Raw genomic sequence first — 15946 nt, 5'->3', positions numbered from 1 at the left:
ATCAATAGTTTGCATTCCTATACTCTGATGATCCCTACATTGTCTCCCTTGCTGCTGCCAGAACCAGAAAGAGTGCCAAGCCCAGCGTCAGCCACAGATCCCATCCTTCCTGAAGCCAGCAAAGGCTGAGCAGCCGATCCAAGCTCTGTGCACATATTTCCATTTTCCTTTAGGATCGCCCATTTTCCAAGTTATGATCCCTCCCATTCCAGCTCCCTGCCTCCTTCCTTCCCGCCTGCTGTCCATAACCCAAGGGGGCTTCCTGTCTCCCCCACACTATCCTTTGATCTGGACATGGTACAGAAGTAAGTTAGGTCTGTTACCTGCCTTGTCCCTTTCCTTCTGAGTTGTGCCAGGCTTTTCCTACTTCCCTCCCCCCCAAACTCTAAACAGCTGGGGGGAGGAGGAGGCGGAGGAGGAGACTAAGTTCGCTTATCCCTCTCTAGGTCACCGCGACAGCAATCTGCTCTGCTTGGGCTGGCTGCACAGATTTTGCTCCATCTCTGCTTGGTTCCTGGGCAGCTTGGTCCGGCCACAAGGGAGGGCAAGACTCTGAAAGGAGGTGAGAGATGGGGCTCAGAGGGGTGACAAGGAGCCTTGCACGACTTATGAAGTCCCCCCACCCCGCCCCACAACGCACAGCCACACCTCTGGGGGCAGCCGCAGATCTGGAGGGACAAGGCCAGGCACACTGTGGGCCTCTCCTGCCTGCGGCGTCTGTAACTACAGTCCCGATCGAGGCACGCAGGGGCAGTGAGTGGGGCCGGCCTGGACGCGGATGGGACCAGCTCAGCCCAAGAAAAGTTTCCCGTGCAGACAGGCTGCGATTCGCGTCCTGCCTGGCCATGCCCACGTCCGTGCGGGGCTGGAGCTCGGCGGAGCCGGCCCCTCCTTCCCGGCTGCAAAGTTCGAGCTGAACTTTCCCTGGTGCCCGGAGCGCGGGGAGGGGGCAGAGGCGCGGCCGCCGAGAGCGGGGCGACCAGCGACGCGGGTGCCGGCGCGGGGCGGCTCCGCTGTGTGGGCGAACGCGGGCGGGGGGGGCGGAGGAATTTCAACTTCGCCCTGTAACCACGGCGACATGACTGACAAGCCTGCGGGCCGATGGGAAAGGAGGTAGGAGCGGGCTGAGTAGGGGCGCTGCGACGCCCAAGCTGGAGCTGGGTCCGCCGGGCTGGGGCCTGGTGGTGGGGCCTCGGGCCTGAGTCCGCTCCAGGAGTCTCGTCTTGAGTCCAGGGCGAGGAGGCCCCGGCCTCCTTTTTTAGGGGCCAGTTGCTTCCCTTGGAAGGGGTGTCACTTTCTGATATGTTTCCCCCAGGAGAAATCATATGCCGGCAGTTTCCCACTTAAAAATGTACAAGATAGTGCTTGTTGTGTTGTGCCTATACATATATACATAAAAGTCTGAACATAGACAATAATATACACTTCAGCGCAAAAGAAGAAAGATCCAGGGCTGTATTTATACCCACAATGTATATTGTAATATAGAGAAATGCCTGCCTCTGTCTAATTTGGTGGTTTCCAGCATGTAGCTCATGGCCAGCTTGTTGCCTGCCAGCCCAGCCCTCGTGTTGTTGGTAGCTGCCACTGGTAGGTTTGCTTTCTGTGAACACCCTTTGCTTGAGGCTGGCAGGGAGAGCAAAGTGTGATGCTGAATGTAGCATGTTATTTCTAAAGGACTGTTATCCATGGGCCACTGAAGATTGGGATCGCTGACTTGGCCTAATGTACTGTTATCTGAGCTAGGTTTCTCTCCACACACTCTCACTCTCTGGGCAAGAAAAGGTCTATGTTAGGATCCTGCACAGTCTGCCCTGTCTAGTCTGACTTCCCAGCAGGGGTATGTCAGACTGGCTAATGTTGCAGGGTGCCCAGTTGGCCTAAAGCAGCTGTGGGACCCTATTCAAACTCAGCTGCAGAAACTGACTGCCGGCTGATCAACACTGATTGTGGGTTTCCTTGGCTTCTCACTCCTGGTTGCTCACCTTGGGCTTGTCTCTTGAGCCTTGATTTTGGCATCTGATTTCCAACTTGCTTTCTGTCCCAATGGAGTGCCCATGCCTTGGTCTGTCATGTTAGGAGAAGGGTTTGTGTGCACGTGTGCATGTAAAATAGAGATCTTGTCCTTTACACGCCCTACTGCTAGCCTGCTAGTTGACATTGGGCAAATCAGAGCCTTAATCTTTGCCTCAGTTTCCCGATCTATAAAACAGGGAAAGCAATACTGACCTCCTTTGTAAAGTGCCTTGAGATCTAGGGAAGAAAGTTACAATATAACTGGTACTGTTATTATAAAGAAACACATAGAAAATATAGCTAGCACGGTGAGTGTGGTCAGACACATAACCTTACAATAGTTGCTTATAATTTTACAAATTTAAATAATTTGGGCTTGCATCAGGCTGCTTTATTTTGGAGAATTTCAGCAGAAATAGCGAGGCAGTATCAGAAAATAAGATTAGATAAAAATAAGTTGTTTAGGAATATTATAAAAATTCTACAGTTGATTTTTTGGGAGGCTCTGATTCCCCCTGCTTTGGAAGAAGGATTTGAAATGTGTCAGGGAGGCCACCATTGTGTGAGGATGTGCCTTTGAAAACCTGCTTCTATCTGATAAAGTTAAAAGCTTGCGAAAAAGCTCAGGCTGCATATACTTGGTAGAGTCTTGTTAGAGTTTCACTGCTAAATAATCCAAAGAACCTATCTGCATTAAGCAAACTCCATCTCCTCAAGGTCCTACTGTATTGCAGACGTGCCACCCTTCCTCCCCCAGCCACCTTTCATCCCCCAGTAAAGCAAGCGGTCCCCAGGGCTGCAGGGGCTGAGCCAAGCTTTCCACAGAAGTGCTCTATCCAGTGTGGAAGGAAAAAGTTGCCAGATGGGAATGCGGAAGGGTGAGGTGACAGAAAAGGAAAGCAGAAGCAGAGACAGGCTGCAGCAGGGGATGAGGGGTAGAAGGGGCAAAGACAGGCTGTGAGAGCCACACAGGAGGAAGGCAGGCACCCTGGGGACTTGAAGAGCCTGTAACTATTGGAGCATACTCCCCTCCAGGATCCAGAATGGAACTAGGGTCCTGAAGCTGACCTGAGCTGTCTAGCAAGCAGTTTAAAGTTCACTGTAAAGAGGGTATCATAGGCTATTATACTGGTCACCCCTTTAGAGAATAGCAGGCTGTTGAGCCAGTTTCTCCCACTGGCTCAAGTGGCAGAGGTCTGTGCTGTGGATGTTAGGGATCAAATGCTGCTGAAGATCTGTGTGGCGAGTCACTATGGAATTTCTCTTTTTTCAGTTTGCTTTTTAAAGGAGCTAGGAAGTTATGTGCATGCATACTGATGTCATTAGAGGAATGTTAAGGTTGCACAGTCAGGCTCTCTGGTGTTCAGCTATGACTGCAGCCTTAATTCATTCCCTTGGTTTGTGTGTTTTATGCATGATCACATACTATTTTTTCCATGAGCTAACAGAACAGACTGTGCTTTGGGAGTGAGGACAGTTGAGGGGTGGATCTTTGTTTCTCTTGAATCAGAAGATGTGCAGTGATTGAAATGGGACTGTGAAAAGAAAAGGGATGGTTTCATGACAAAGGCAGTCTTACGTTGCATCAGAGGACTGGATTCCCTTGCTGTGTCTGCCTCAGCGTTCCAGTGCATTTCTGGGCAAGTCACATCAGCATTTTCATACGTAGCCATTTGTACTGTATATTCCTCATGTTTCAGATGCCCAACTGGAAACCCAGGAGCTTGATTTGCAGAAATCCTGCACACTCGTATCTATGACCATTGAGTGGGAGCTATACTATGAATATACTAAGTGCTCTAAAAATACTAAATACTGAGCGCCTCTATACAAGACGCTTATAGTACATTAGCTTAATAACACTGAACGATAGCGTAGCAGTTATTAACTGTGCCAACAGCCTACTGTACAGTGTTATTAGGTTAATGCATAGTAAGTGTCACTAAACTGTGTGCTGGTGCTACTAATTATTAGAGGTACTAACATAAATGCACAGTAACTAAGGCACATTAATGAATGTGTAGATGTGCCCACCAGGCCTAAGGTGACTCCATCCAAAATCGGTGGACCCATTTAACAATGCAGGCATTAATATTTCAGAAATGACAATTGGACTGGTGTGAAGTGGTAGCACTCCTAGGGGCTATGAGGAAGTTGAACTGTTTGGATTTTGTGGAGCCCGTTCAGACAGTCCAGTGATAAGCACACAGGAAAACTCCTGGGGAAATGATTACCATATTTCAAAGTGTATAAATTGACACAGTGTATAGGTCAACCCTGATTTTCTGGTGCAAAAAGTTAGGGTTAGGATAGGCACAGTGTATAAGTCAGGGTCAGGCTCTGTGCTCAGCTGGTGTGGCCCCATACCCTGCAAATGGTGCTGCCAACCGTCGAGCCTAGCTCTGTCCCCTGTGAGCCAGCACTGGAGTTGGCTGCCTTCCCTGTTCCCTGCCTGCGATTGGTGGCAAGGAGCGCAGACTTCCTGGCCTGCTTCTGTTGTGCCACTCAGGGGCTGGGCCTTGGCTGGTGTGGCCCAGGCAGCACTGCTTGTGGCGGTTGGGGCCAGCACAGCCTGAGCCATGCCAGCAAGCACCGAGCCCAGCTCTGGCTCCGGCTCTGGCTCCTTAGAGTGGTGTGATAGATGTGAGCTGGGTAGGCTGCACTCCTCGCCACACACGCAGGCAGGTGGCAGAGAAGGCAGCTGGCTTCAGTGTGCATGTCTTCTCCCGGTGATGCGTGAGTGCCAGCAGAACTGTGCGCTGCAGGGTGGTAGCACCTGCATGAGCCATGAGGGCCTGCCACCTGCCTGCTGCTGTGCACCATGGGGGGAAGTGTGTGGGGGGTCCCCACACCTCCCACCTTCCATCATACCCCACACCCACACCCTCCCCCACACTCACACCTTGCTCACCCAAGTTCTATGCTCCTGCTTCCCTCCTGAGCGCGGCTTTGCGCTCCCATCAGCCTCAACCCCACATTCTGGGCTGCAGCTCCTCCATTCCTGCCGCTCCTCTACTTGATGCTGGACCTCGGGAAAGCCGAATACCCCAGCAGCTGCAGCAGTGGCAGTAGCCCTGCCTGGCATTAATTAGTGGGATCGCTCCTCCTGCAATTAGTGCAGTTAATGTGACTACGCCTCATGCATTCCCTAAACTAGCAGTTTGTCGGCAGTGATTTTTTGAAATGGCACAGCGTATAAGTTGAGTTTGATTTTTAAGACACCAAAATTGGGTGTCAAAACTTGACTTACACACTGTGAAATATGGTACTTGTGTATTTAGTGTAGGGTTTGGACGGAGACTACATGTTAAAATAACAAGGATAAAAAGAAACATCAACTAGCTTCCTAACGAGTGAGCATGGTTTCTCCTGGGCACTGAGTGGGACAGGTACCCTGTGGAAGGAATTAGGTAATCGCGTAGTTAAAGACTGTATCACAATATTGGTGCACAAGGGTCTGGGTAGCCTTCATTCTGGAATTTCCTTGCTGTTGAGTATTTGTATTTGCAACAGTTACCCTTCTTTTACCACAGGGGTTTGTTTGCTTTCTTGTATGTAATAGGTACACTGAGACAGAATGGAGGCCAATCATGTTGCATTTTATGAGGAGGCCTGTAAGAGACACAGCACAACAGACTCAGACCTGGAGGAGAGGGCAGCTAGGCCACCTTTGACCTTTCTCTGTCTTGAGGGCTACAAGGAGGCTTCCAGCATATTTTAGCCTGGAATCCCTGTAACAGGCCCTTGACCCTCCCCCCCCACCCCTGCCTTAGCATCCCCCTTCAGTCAGGGATTGCAGCTGTCTCCTGCAGTGCCTCCACTTAGAAGAACTCTCCTTAAGCTAGAGTTCAAGGCTCTTTTATGTCCCTCCAGCCCTTTTGTGCAATGCACAGAGGTTGGAGCATGGGAGAGAATCTTGCCCAACATCTGTCTAATCTCAGTCTCACTCATCCTTCTGTCTGTGTATTTCATTCTTCATTTCTAATTCAGCTAATATGTCCTTAGAGATGAGCTCATCCTGGTATGCCAGATCAGAGCAGTCCTCAAATGTTCAGAAAATTTGGATCTACAGCTCAACCCTTACATAATTGATTCATTGGGTCTGGAGCTGCTGCTGCTTCTTCTTGGTTTGGAAAGCAACCAGCACATTATATGCTGTACCACAATTCTAGTATTATAAAAGCCTGAGTCTGCCTGTCTGCCTGTTTGTTTGTCCATGATGCTTTATTGGCTGACAAACAGTCGATCAGAGCGTGAAGAAGCATTCTGACAGAAGGCAGCCCTCTTCCATGATGGTGGGGATACAGGAGATGGAGCACAGCTGGCCTCGTGCCCCCACCCCTGCTTCCTGGAGGTGGGGGCAACAGAGCGGATGGAAGGGGGGGCAAGGCCAGCAGGGCCTTGCCCCTCACCCCCTGCCCTGCTCTCTGCAGGTAACATGGGTGGGGGAGTGGGCCTGGGCCCAACACAGGAAGGAGGGGAGCAGGCCCAAGTGGGGGAGAAGCCAGCCCACCACTGCACTGGGGGGTTGAACAGTGGGCCTGACCCAACAGCTACAGCAGTTGGCTGGGGGAGGGAAGGAGCAGGCCTCCTCCCCACCTCAGACCCATGTCCACTCCTCCCCCACCCCCCTCCCCTGCATTGGCCCCAAGCCCGCTCCTCCCACCCCTGAACAGCCGATGCTGGGGGGTGGGGAGGAGCAGGGGCACCGTGGCATCAGTAGTGACGGTGGGGCCAGGGGAGGACTGGGCCCGGGCCTGACTTGGGGGGAGTGCAAGTGCGAGCCAGGGGAAAAGCCAGCCTGTTGTGGCCGGGGGTGGGGGGGTGAACAATGGGCCCAGACCTCAAGCAATAGGAAGGAAGGGGGAGTGGGCCCGGACGGAAGGGGGCCGCCCCCCCCCCCATCTTTCTTGACAGGAAGTTGGCTAGTCTAAATGATAAACACTGCTGCTAATATTGTCTAGTACAATGTGTAGGAACCACTAGTAAACTCTCTCTTTAATGAAAGAAAGAAAGAAAGAAAGGGAAACATCTGGAAATGTGCTGTATTTATAGCATCCTGAGTGGGCAATGGAAGTCTTACTTCAGAGCCAAGAATGGGCTCCATTTGGGAGTGAGTTGTACAGTATGTCAAGATATTTTGGAGTCAGGGAGGTGGGTAGGAATAGTGCCAGGCTAGCTCTAGGATGCTGGTTGTAAATCATACACTGTACTCCATTCAAACCCCATGTGTTTGAACATGTTGGGTAGTCCTAAAAATGCACTGTCTGTGGACCTGGGAACCATCTGGAATCATTTCCCTGGAACGGAATGGCATTAAACTTGAGATTCAGGTGGAGTTGCCAGCTCCTGTCTGCGTGGAAGCTACCATAGTTACTGGTTTTGTGCCTCAGGAAATGCAAAGAGGCTTGTTCAGTGAGTTTGCATTTCCAGCTCCAGTTTGCTTGGCAAGGGGGGACTTGCAGAATTTGATGCAAATGACTGACCTTGGCCAGAACAAGACATATTGTAGGATGTCTGTTTGCAGTTCATTATTGCTCTGTGTAGCTTGTCTAGTGCACCTCGCCTCATGTGTGACCTGTAACTGCCTCAGCGTGATCGGCTATGCCAATGCACCTGTATCTTGTTCTGGAACACCCTCTACTATCGAGGGTCCTCTGACTGTGGTCTGCCAGTGCTTTTGTATGCTTACCTGCAGCACATCTGGTCTGAAGTCTGTCTTAGAGTGGGTAACATTTTGCCCTTCCATAAAATGTCACCACTTCAGAGTACTGTGCAGATGTTAATTCTTTGGCATAATACTGTCATCCCCATTTCACAGGTGGGCAAATTAAGGTGCCCAGGCATTAAGTGACTCAGCAAAGGTCATACGGGCAGGGCTGGAAGAGCTGAATTTGTAGCTCTGGGGAACTGATAGCTGTATAGTTCCATACTATAACTGCTCAGTCCTGTTGACCTTTCATAGTCAATCCAACCTAACCAATCTATACTGTGCAGAAAGAATATGATAGGAACAGGTGAGTGGCTGGAATGAGACCCAACAAACTCATATTACTTACAGCCCTTTACAGTGGTGGGCCTGCACTTCCAAAAAAGGTTAGGGACATCTGGATCTCTGTTTAGGTGCTGTTCTGCTCTCCACAAGTGACAGACTGGGGCAGCTGTCTGTCATACGGAATCTTCTAATTCAGGGGTGGGCAAAATATGGCCCATGGGCCGGATTTGGCTGGCAAGGCCATTCTATCCGGCCCCCAGGGCCCCTAAAAAATTTAGAAAATTTAAATTTATCTGTCCTTGGTTCCTGTCAAAGATGATAGGAACCAAGGGCAGCAGGACCCAGGGGAAGCCCTGGAGGGCTCCTTCAACAGCAGGGCCTGCCTGCCCCAGCCTGGGACCATATGGATGGCTCAGTGCAGGAAGCTCAGGTAAGGGCAGGGGACGAGCTGGTGTGGAGCGCGGGGGAAAAGCAGCTCCTTCGCCACCCTGTGCCCAGAGCTCCCTGCTGCAACTGCTCGCAGCCCTTGTGGGGCTGTCCTGCTGGCCAAGGGGTGGGGGAGGGGACGCTTCCCCCCCCCCCATGCTCAGTACCAGCTTGTTACCTGCCCCTGCTGCCAGCCTGGGCCCCGCGCCAGCTCCTGGCTCACCTGTTGGGGCTATGCCATGGTGGCAGCAGCTGCGGCCTCCCCCACCCCCCGTTGCTGGACCAGGCAGCATTTGCTGCTGCTGCCCAACGCACGAGCTCCAGGCGGGCAGCAAGAGCAAACACTGCCTGGTGCGGCAAGCAGGGGGGCTGCAGCTGCTGCCGCCATGGCACAGCCCCAATGGGTGAGCCCAGAGGCGGTGTGGGGCCCAGGCTGGTAGCAGGGCGGGTTACAAGCTGGTGCTGTGTGGGGGAAAAGCGGCCCTGCCCCACCCAATGACTGGCACCCCGCACTGCAGCCACTCACAGCCTGTGTGGGGCTGCCTGTGCCTGCTCAGGACGGCCCGGCATGGGCTGTGAGCAGCTGCAGCAGGGAACGTGGGCCATGGGGCTGGTGAGGGGCCCCCTTTCCCCTGCACTCCTCACCATCCCTGCCAGTGAGCAGGGAGTCAGGGCTGCACGCTGCCCCCCGCCTGTACCACGGGGCTGGGGGGGCACTGGGAGTGAGCGGGTGCAGGAGCAGGGCCCACACCTGTGTCCCATGCCCAACATCAGCATCATACCCAGAGCAGAGCGGCAGGGTTACATGGTCCCGGCCAGCAGATGCTCTATGGAGCCAGGCCAGCTCCCCCCTCTCTCTGCTGGTGCAGCCCAACCTGGCTTCATAGACCCCTGCCAGCCTGCTCCTTGCTCTGGGCCCCACTGGTGCTGGCCCTGGGACATTGGTCCCAAGATGGTGACCAGGGAGTGGGGCACCTGTCAAGGGGCGGGGCTACCCATGGGGCCCTCAACAGCTTGCCACAACTTGGTAGGCGGCCCTCTGCCCAAAATAATTGCCCCCCCACTCTAATTTAATCCTTCAGTGGGTAAATTGACACCCTGCAGAAACTACCCTCCCATTAATTGTTGAACAAGCAGTTGACTTTGCTATGATGCTCAGTGTTTCTTTATCTTCTTACTAAATCCAGGTTTTGGTGTCATTCCCTACTGAAAGCAGGAGACCAGACTTCATGGTCTGACATGGTACAGCCAAGTCCTAAGTTCACCCGGAAGAGTGGGCCAAATATGTAGGAACATTTTCCCCACCTCAGTCATCTTAGTTACTTGCCCTGGATGCTGTGGCAGAACGCAGCTTATTAAGATTTAAGAACAAAAGAGTTCTGGACTTTTGGACACTGCTGGTTTTGGAGGCCATGAATGAATTTGGATAACTATGATTCTAGCATGCATGTAGATGACTAGCAGATATTACTCTGACTCACGTTAGGCAGCTTCCTGCTCCATGAGCAGCTCTTGTGAAATCAATGAGCCATTCAGGTGAGGTAGTACTACCCAGTGTGAATAGGAGCTCTACAACCTGGCCCAGGAATACAGCCAGGAAGGAGACCCTCTGTGGGGTGAGGCAGCAGAGACCTTGCAGGGGACCTGGATGAGAAGGGATGTGTAAGGGGATGAGCACTGCTGGATCTCACTGTCTGCCTCCTTGCCCTACTTTGATTGTTCAGGGGGTGAGACTTGTAGCTGGCTTCTATGTCCATCTACCCATGAGCTGCCCAGCACAGTTAGACAGGTTTAAGTAATTAGATTCTCTGACAGCTGTGGGCTGACCATCTGCCAGGCCCTGTATTTATCCAATTAAGACTCTCCAGCACCCTCCTATTGAGGTTTCCTGGAGTGGTTCACCAGCGGTTCACCACTGTGCTGCAGTCACAGGTTCTCAGAGTCAGAAATTATTTCAGGTCTGGGGGAGACAGACCTCAGCTCAGAACTGTTACTATCTGGGTCTGACACAAGGCCTTGGGTGACCCTGCAAAATGAACCCTACTAGGGGCCAGGTGTGGCATCCAAGGAACTGGAACTACCTGAGAGGGACCCTTGGCAGGTGATCTGTTTTCTGACAGAGATACAGAGCAATTGCAAAGATCCCACTAGAATTGTTTGCACCCTATGTGAAGGAGCTGACTTACCCCATTTGTATTTTTCCACTGATGCTGCAGAAGTAGCCTATCAAATATAAATAAAACAAGTCTAGTGTTAAAGAGCTTCTTTAGTTTGTCCTGATGCTCTGCAGCCAGGCTCGTTGCTTACATTCTGCCCATAATGCCAAACACTGCCTGCAGTTACCCACTCCACCCTCTGCTACCAGGGTTGTAGGGCAGTCACAGTGATATTTTAGACTGGGATGGATAGAGTTCAGGGTTAGCACTCCCACCAGCTCAGTGGGACAGCTGCATCTCTCAGAGCTGTTGTTTCAAGCTTTCTTTCTGCACTGGAGCAGACAGTGCTGTAGCAGGTCACATACAGAAAGTTTTCCCTATAAATGAGTTAAAACTGTGATGATACTTTCTAGAACAGAAACTTAACTTGAGCGTAAACTGGTGGGGTCAGCAAAAAAAACTGCAGGGGTAAGGCTAGCTGTAAGAGCCAGTTCAGCTGTGCCCTCCTCCTTCAGAACAGAGCTCCCTGGGCTGCCCTTGTTGCTTGTTTAGAGAGAGAGGAAGAGAAATGTGATCCTCTCCCTTCCTGCCACTTCTGGTTGTGGAGGAAGGAGGAGGATACAGCCAGGAGACAAGGCGTCACTCCTGCCTGTTCTCTTTGGTGGTGGGCTAGGGACCAGGCTCTAAAAAGTCATCGCTGCTTCTTCATAGCTGCAGGAGGTTGTGCTTTACAGAGATAAACTGGGCACATTGTATGGAAATAACTACATGGGGAGGGAGCAGACCTCTGCTCACAACAGGCACAGGGGGAAGGAAGCCTCTTCATGAGAGAGTGGACCACCAACCTCAGCTGCATCACCAAATGTAACTAAGATCAGATCCTTGTGGCCTGCTCATGAACACTGTTACCTGGACTCAGTGCCCTGTAGCTACCTGTCAGTGGGTCGAGTCTTTCGGAGTTAGAATGATAATCAGGCATGAGCCGGGGGGGCAGTTAGGAAGGAGACTGCACCAAGCCAAACCAGGTGCTGGGCCACCCTTTCATCTTTGGAAGGGGTCAGCCACCTTTTTAGGCTCTGAGCTGCGATGACCCAGCTCCAGTCTGGAGTTGGCAGGTGCTAGGACCCAGCCACCACTGTCTCTGCAGGGGAAAGCTCCCCTGAACCGCATGTCAATGGAACCCAATCAAATGGCTATGCAGGTTGAATCTGACCCATGGGCTGTAGGTTGCTAACCCTGACCCCTGCAGTCCTGATCCAACACCTCATCTTGAGGTTAGGATGAGACAGAGACACTAACTGTAATACTACACACAGTATTTATGATAATCAGGGAAGCTTTGTGGTCTGGTGGGCAGGACACTGGCATGAGTGGTGTTGGGAGACTTAATTCTTCTCTTGGCTCTGCCACTGACTTAGTGTGGGAAAAGCCCTTCACCTTGCTGCATCCCTTCTTCCCTTAGAGCCCTCTGGCTTGTCCTTTAAAAATCAGACTTGTGGGTACAGGGATTGTCTTTGTAGCTAATGTTGTACCAGTTCATGCTTTTATGTTTACGGCGTTTTAGTACCACCCCCAGTGTGCCAACCAGAAGGGAGGCCCTCTCATGTCTAGCACTTACAAGTACACAACACAGCCCTGTACTTACCTGGGACTTGCACAAGCTATTCTAATTTAAATTCAGTAACCCCAAGCAAAGCAGTACTCAACTGGCTGCCAGATGCTGTCACAGACAAAGATGGGCTCAAACCAAGCTTGGAGTGACCAACTCCAAACTTCAGAGTTGTCTGAAATCTGAATATGGGTCTGAAATTTGTCACTCAAGCCCTTCTCTTTATTCTGGTATTTCCGTTTACATTTCTTAGCCAGTGAGATAGTATAACAAAACCCTGCAGTGTCAGGCACAATCACAACAGGCAGTGAGGGTTTTACTTTATATCAAGTGTTTTAGGGGTTAGGGTCACAGGCCAAAAGGCCAGTGGGAAAGGACAAATACAGGTAAATAGGCTTTCACAGTATAACAACATACATTTAGAGGACAAGCAACAGGTTGTGGTCAGTACCACTGGGGTACATACATTCAGCACTTAGAGTCCCATGCCCACCTCTGGGGATGTTCCCAAGAACCAGCCTTTAGTATGAGGCTGAAGTTGATTCCTTATTCCTGGTTCCCTGTTCCTTATTCCCAGTTCTTTATTCCTTATTCCTGGTTCCCGGTTCCTTTTGCAAAGCTAATCTAGACCCAATAAAATCTTGTTAATAATGAATTACACGTCCTAAAAAGAGAGATTTTCATTAGCTATGCATATATACTAATTAATATGTAAAATAATAATCCACATCAAGTACAGAGCCCTAAACAAAGGTCAGATAAAATGGGATTATGGGGCAAAATACTTCTTGGGCCACCCCAGATTTCATGGTGATGCCACTGGCGGACTGTCCCAAAAAACCCTAACCACAGTGCCGCCTGGCCTAAAGGATGGTTTGGCCGTGCCAGGCTGCCAATTAACAGCCTCCATGCCCACTATACTAAGTATAATGGCTTGAATAAGGAACTGGCTTTCAGGCTGGGATTACGGCTAGAAATTATGCTTGGGCCACCCATCAGAATACTTCTGTGCCACCGGGGTACTGTCCTGGATATCTCTGACCAGAGATCTGCCCAGTTTAAAGTACATTTTGGCCGTGCCAGGCTGCCAGTAGACAGCACCTCAGCCACTGTGCTAAGTATATGGACCCCAATAAGGAACTGGGTGTTGGGCTGGGATTATAGCCACAAATCCTTCTTGGGCCATCCCGGGCCACACCTCTGTGTTAATGGGGGACTGTCCTGGACATCTCTGACCAGAGACTTGCCAGGCCCAAAGCGTGGTTTGGCCATGCCAGGCTGACAACAGACAGCACCCAAACCACTGTACTAAGTATATGGAACTGAATAAGGAACTGGATTTAGGACTGGGATTATACCCAGAAATCCGTCTTGGTCCATGCCAGACCAGGCCTCTGTGCCACCGGGGGACGCTTCTGGACATCTCTGACCAGAGATTTGCCTGGCCCAAGAGGCGGTTTGGCTGTGCCAGGGTGCCAACTAACAGCACCCCAGCCACTGTGCTAAATTAATGGACCTGAATAAGGAACTGGGTTTTGGGCTGGGATTATACCTAGAAATCCTTCTTGGGCCACCCCAGACCACATCTCTGTGTGCCCTGGGGGACTGTCCTAGTCAGGCATTTCCATCTCTAGTCCCAGCCTACCAATCAGTTCCTAATTCAAGACCATATACTTAGCACAGTGGCTGGGGTGCTGTCAGTTGGCAGCCTGGTACGGCCAAATGCACTTTGGGCCGAGCAAGTCTCTGGTCAGGGATGTCCAGGAGTGTCCCTTGGTGGCACAGAGATAGGGTGGCCTGAGAAGGATTTCTAGCTATAATCCCAGCCCAAATTCCAGTTCCTTATTCTAATCCAGATACTTAGAACAGTATCTAGTGGGGTGGTGTCAGTTGACAGCCTGGCATGGCCAAATCATGCTTTGAGCTGGGCAAATCTGTGGTCAGAGATGTCCAGGAGAGTCCGCCGGTGCCACAAAGGCACAGTGTGGGGTGGTCCAAGAAGGATTTCTCCATATAATCCCAGCCCAAATTCCAGTTCCTTATTCGGGTCCTTATACTTAGCACAGTGGCTGGGGTGCTATGTTTTGCCAGCCTGGTACAGCCAAACCACACTTTGGACCGGGCAGGTCTCTATTCAGAGATGTCCAGAAGCATCCCCTGGTGGCAGCGAGGTGTGGTCTGGGGTGGCCTACGAAGGATTTCTGGGTATAATCCGAGCCCATAATCCAGTTCCTTATTAGGTTCCATATACTTAGCACAGCACACTTAACAGTTTGGGTGCTGTCTGTTGGCAGCCTGGCATGGCCAAACCAGATTGGGAAGTGCTTTGGCTGGGCAAGTCTTTCATCAGAGATGTCCAGGACAGTCTCCTGGTGTCACAGAGGCATGGCGTGGGGTGGCCTAGGAAGGATTTCTAGGTATAATCCCATCTGAAAATCCAGTTCCTTATTCAGATCTATATACTTGGAACAGTTTTGGGGGGTGCTGTCATTTGGCAGTCTGGCATGGCCAAACCGTGCTTTGGGCTGGACAAGTCTCTGGTATCAGATGTCCAGCAGAGTCCCCTGATGTCACAGAGACATGGTTTGGGGTGGCCCAAGAAGGATTTCTAGGTATAATCCCAGCCCAAAATCCAGTTCCTATTTCAAATTCATATATACTTAGCACAGTGTCTGGGAGGGTGCTGTCAGTTGGCAGGCTGGTACAGCCAAACCGTGCTTTGGGCTGGGCAAGTCTGTGGTCAGATATATCCAGGAGAGTCCACCGGTACCACAGAAATGCTTTTTGGGGTGGCCCAAGAAGAATTCTGGGTATAATCCAGTCCAAAATCCAGTTCTTTATTTGGGGCCACATACTTAGCACAGCATCTGTGGGGTGGTGTCAATTGGCAACCTGGCATGGCTAAACCATGTTTTGGGCCGGGAAAGTCTCTGGTCAGAGATGTCCAGGAGTGCCCCTGGTGCCACAGAGATGTGGTCTGGGGTGCCCAAGAAGGATTTCTCCATATAATCCCAGCCCAAAATCCAGTTCCTTATTCAGTTCCATTAATTTAGCACAGCTGGGGTGCTGTCTGTTCGCAGCCTGGCATGGCCAAACTGTGCTTTGGGCCCGGTGGGACTGTAGTCAGGCTTCTTTGGGACGGTCCGCCAGTGGCATTGCCACGAAATTTGGGGTGGCCCAAGGAGTATTTTGCCCCATAATTCCATCCTAATATGACCTTCATTTAGAGCTCTGTACTTGATGTGAGATATTATTTTACATATTAGTTAGCACATATGCGTAGCTAATGAGATTCTGTCGCTTTAGGATGTGTAATTCATTAATAATAAGATTTTATTGGGTATAGATTAGCTTTGAAAAAGGAACCGGGAATAAGGAACCAGCTTCAGCCTCATGCCTTTCGTCCAGAGTCACTCAGCACAGGTCTGTAGGTCAGGGATCATGTCCTGTGCAGAGGTTTCTCTCCCCTTCAGTCCAGCTCACAGCAGCCCCACCACCACCTCCAGGACTCCCACATTCTCCTGCCTCTTCCTGCTCCTCCCCCCCACCAAGGTCTCCTGAGATTTGTAGTCCAACAGCAGGTCTCTGCAGTGTTTCTCATCATCACTTCCACTTTCTGCTTCCAGGTGCCTCTGGTATTGTAGTCCATGGTCAGTTGACAAGCCTCCACAAGGTTGCTCCCCTTCTGTCACACGCTCATATCACATTTTCAGTGCACACAACACATTACATTACACAATGCAT

General features: G+C 51.1%; 1 protein-coding gene across 7 annotated transcripts in view; it reads left to right on the top strand.

Moving 5' to 3' along the window:
• Positions 1-212: 212 nt before the first annotated feature.
• CCDC102A (coiled-coil domain containing 102A) overlaps positions 213-15946 on the top strand; it is a 97918-nt gene continuing 82184 nt past the window's right edge. For 5 of the 7 annotated variants that reach the window (XR_016444062.1, XM_090061845.1, XM_090061843.1 and 2 more), the window contains exons 1-2: positions 213-305; positions 447-562. The gene's annotated coding sequence lies outside the window, so the exon portion shown is untranslated. Of the gene's footprint in view, positions 315-446; positions 563-956; positions 1114-15946 lie in introns of those variants that run through there. The other 2 variants (XM_090061844.1, XM_090061847.1) reach the window with 2 other exon arrangements.

This window comes from Crocodylus siamensis, chromosome 9, assembly GCF_052110815.1.
Source record: "Crocodylus siamensis isolate JL-2025a chromosome 9, ASM5211081v1, whole genome shotgun sequence".
NCBI classification, from domain to species: Eukaryota; Metazoa; Chordata; order Crocodylia; family Crocodylidae; genus Crocodylus; species Crocodylus siamensis.
This window is presented reverse-complemented; position numbering and strand designations above follow the sequence as displayed.